Source organism: Triticum urartu, chromosome 5 (assembly GCF_003073215.2).
Source record: "Triticum urartu cultivar G1812 chromosome 5, Tu2.1, whole genome shotgun sequence".
Lineage (NCBI taxonomy): Eukaryota > Viridiplantae > Streptophyta > Magnoliopsida > Poales > Poaceae > Triticum > Triticum urartu.
In genome coordinates, this window is record NC_053026.1 from 582,284,683 (window position 1) to 582,289,085 (window position 4,403).

Sequence of the window (4,403 nt, forward strand, 5' to 3'; positions counted from 1 at the left end):
AAAATACTAGAGGTCCTCACCTCCATCAAAAGAAAAAAAATACATTAAAAAAATAATCCACACCTTCATCTAATTTTTTTCTAAAAGATGTCTCACCGCAGCCAACCAGCTTGCGCCACATGGCATGGCTAGTTAGCCGCCCTTCACGCGTAGTTTAATGGGTTTAATTAGCTTTAATTGATAAATTAATTAGTTTTGTATTAGGAAAGAATTTTTGCTAATTATTTCTTAATATGGACACTTAATACCCACCAAATTAAGCCCATGCATGTCTCATACGTCACGTAGCGGGGTATTCTTTTGCGTATAATGGATATTATTTTTTTTATTTGCTCGCCTTTATTTTTCACCGAGTATCTAATACCTTGAATAAATCACTAGGTATATACATCCATAACCCAAAATATCTTAAGTATGTTTTTGTACTTGAAATATGTTGGGTATATAAATTAGATAGACGTACATCATGTAGCCATATTTTTTTAGGTATATACGTCGACTGATTATGTACAATAATTTTTTATGTTTTTTCGTACAGCCAGGTATACAAGTGTGCCACTTGAAGTATATTATTGGATGTATAATATTTTCCTACACTTATTCACATAGTCGGGTATATACGTCGACCGGGTATATACAATATTTTTATACCCTTTTTCATATAGCCGGTTATATACGTCAATCGGGTATTACAATATTTTTGTCTGTAGGTATTATATAACCGTATTGGATAGTTAGGAAACAAAAATAAAATGCAATTAATCAACAAATAAATTATTGTGTATATACATACCCGCGTACGTACATACATTCGTTAGTAAGTATATGATACCCATTTTAGATAATTAGAAAACAAAAAATTTAATAGTTGAAAAAAGAAAATTATTCAATACATACATACATGCGTATGCATATAATTTCATCGATAAGTATTAGATACACGTATTAGATAGTTAGGAACAAAAATACGCACATTATATACCTGCAGCAATTCAAAAAAAGTCAACATTAATAGTTTGATTCTATGGCAAGTCTTGCATATCCAATTGTTAGAACCAAAAATAAAATATAAGCATGAAAAGTCTTGCACGAAGAATAGTTAGGAAACGAATTAAATATATAGTGTTACTATTCATCACCCAGGGTGTAGAATAAGTTATTCTTCACCCGAGGTAATCTTACAATCATTTCATAATTAAATTACGTTTGGAATTCAAATAGTTACATTTCTATTGATTCACTACGTAAAATTTGACATAAGAAAATAAAAATATAGATCATAAGACAAGAAAATTTGCAGTTTATGTGTATTTCAGACTATGTTTTTACGTTTGTAATTTTACATAACATAAAATATTTTTTACGACGATTATATATTTTCTTACGGTCTCTTTTTGCGTCGGAAATAAGACAAAACTTACGGAACATAAAATTACGGTGCATTGATGGTAAAATAAAGTGGGGTGAAGAATAACTATTCCTCACCCAGGGTGACGAATATCGTGACCCTATATATATATATATATATATATATATATATATATATATATATATATATAGCGCGACCCAATAAACCCGGGCGGAGGGAGTATTAGGTTGGTCAAATTGACGATCTAGGGGTACACGTATGTCCTATAAACTGAGAGAGAAGGAGTACTAGATGTTTGCGTCAGAGTAAATTTGATGCATGCCATTACAAAAAGGGTTTCCCCCCGCTTTGTATTCCAAAGCAATCACCATTGTACACATCGCAATGCTGGGGCGAGCAGCACATCAAGCCCAAAGAAAAAGAATAAGAAATAAATGCCAACAGCGCCAGCTCGACAAAGTGTGGCAGACCCGCGACCGCTGCGCCCTCCGGATACAAACCACCACAGCCCTAGGCTCCGATCTACCGTGAACTAAGCAGCACCTCCAAAAAAGGATACGACGTCGACGACGCTGCTACCCGGACCAGACCTAGGGTTTCCCTCGGTACGCGGAGGGGGGTGGGGGATAGCTACTCCCGACACCCTCCAAGAAGGGATAGTGGCACCCGCCGGTGTCACCGCGTCGGAGCCGGACGAAGCAGCAAGGATTTCTCCCGCACGCCAAACCCCACCAGCCAACTGGAGCCGACCCGCCAAACCACCGCCCAACCATGCGCCATCACGGTTGCGCCGCCACCAACGCCGTCTCGCTGCGAGCACCACCACGAGGCCAAGAAGACTGGAGAAAGGATCCAAGCGACGGGAGCAGCAGCACCGAGGCCGAGCAGGAGGGAACCACCTCCACCGCCGTCGTGCTGGAGGCTCGCGCCTCCGGCACCGTCGCGGTAGCCGTCCGGACACGGCAGCGGGGCATACCAGGCCACCCTGGCCCGGCCAGACCCAAAATAGGCCGGCTAAGCCCCGCCGGCCACGCTGTAGCAGGCTGGCGTTGACGCCACCAGCCCCCGCCGATCAACGGCGCTCACCATCGCCTCCTGATGGCCACGCCAATGCCACACCTGTCGCTGGCCTGCCCAGGCCCAGATCTGGGCCGGGCGGGCGCCACCAGCCCGCGCAGCCCCGCCGCCAACGGCGCCCCCGCCTGCGCACAGGACCGCCGCCGCCTGAAGACACCGCCCGGAGCGCTTCGTCCCACGCCGGAGAAACCCTAGACGGGTAAGGGCTAGGGACCGCCGCCGCCAACGTCGCCCGCGGCGGGCGCCGGCGACGGCGGCAAGGAGGAAGAGGAGAGAGGGGGAGGGCTTGCGGGGGAGGAGGGGAGGCGCGGCCGGCCGCCCGCGGAGGGGCGCGGTCGCGGTCGAGAGGGAGGGTTCCGAATGCACTTCCGATGCCATTTACTACTCGTTTGCCTTGACGAGGAGACGCCATTGTGGTGCAGCGCTCTGCCATTGGTGGGAGGCGAAAGGGGGCCACGGTGGAGCATCGGCAGAAGAGAAGTTTTGTTTGTGCCGAGGGTTGAATTGTTGATTCACGTCACGCTAACCGAAGAGGAAAATCAACACTCCGTACTGTACATGCATTGCATCGGGCATCGGCAGATGAAAAGGTCCTACTGTCTCCGTGTTTCTTTTCTGAAAATGAGGAGACAACGATAATACTCGTCAGGTTGGTGTTGGCACGACCAGAAAATACTGCCTCCTTTCCAAATTACTCGAAAAGATAGCACATATATCGCTTGGCAAATTTCATGGTTTGCTACGACCTGCGGTGTTAGGGAAAAGGCCATATAATTCAGAAGCATCTTGACACTTTGGGCGGGCAGAACAGCAGGCATGGGGAGCGTTTGGAACACCAATGACAGTACTACAGTCCAGCTGAACTTGAAGACCCGAACTAATCATCATCCACACCACATTTTTGGGGAATGTTTTCACTGTACTCGACCCCAACAACCTTTTCATCCTCCCAACGCATCATATATTTTCAAGACAACTACAAAAGCCTTCCCTCAAAAAAAAAAAAAAACTACAAGGCCTGTTTCCCTCTACAATCCCTTTGAAGTTGATTTTTCTGAAACTGAAACCGGACAAACCCTCAACAGCATAACAAGGAATAAGGACATAGCTACTGGGCTGCACTTCCAGCATAACAAGGAACCTTCTATTAGCAAAATTTGTGACGTGACATTCGTTATTATTTCCCTCTGAACATTTCTCTCCACAAGAAACTGTGTATCCTAAGCTCACGTCCGGCGATCGCCGCCACGGCAACGGGTTGTTACAACGATATTGATTGTCAATGCTTGATGACTACACGCAGATTTTATTTTTATTTAGCTTAGTGTTTTAAACTGAACTACAACACAAGGTCCAAAGGTCCACATGATTTACATTCAGTTTTTAGTTGGTGCTGGCCGAAGGTAACGAAGCTTCTATTATCTAAAGAAAGCTCACAATTGGGATGTTAGAGTACGTAACGGGCTTAATAGCCTGGGCTGGCGGTATAACACGTTAATCTTAGGGTTAATTAAAGATAAGGGTCGCTTGTTTAGAGGTCAAGTAAGCCTTGCCTGGGAGTCAAGTAAACCTCTCTATATAAAGAGAGGAGATGCATCAATCTAATCAAGTAAGAATTAAGAAGGAAATCCCTTCCATCTTGCCCGGCCGTGGGCAAAAGGCCCCCGGCCGGCCCTCTCGCGCCCTCCTTCTAGCAGCGCCATAACAATTTGGTATCAGCTAACTTCGGTTCGATCATGTCTTCCTCCGTCGCGCCCGCCCCCGCCGTCCTCACCCTGGAGGAGGTGTCCGGGGCGCTGCGGGACCTAACCCAGGCAGTCCAGGAGATCCGCATGTTCTTGGTTGGGTCCTACGGGCCGCACCTGGCTGTGCCGCCCATCGCCGCCACCGCACCACCGTGGCAGCCGCTGCACCAGGCGCAAGCGGCCTCCGCCGCTCTCGCCGGGTCACACCCGGC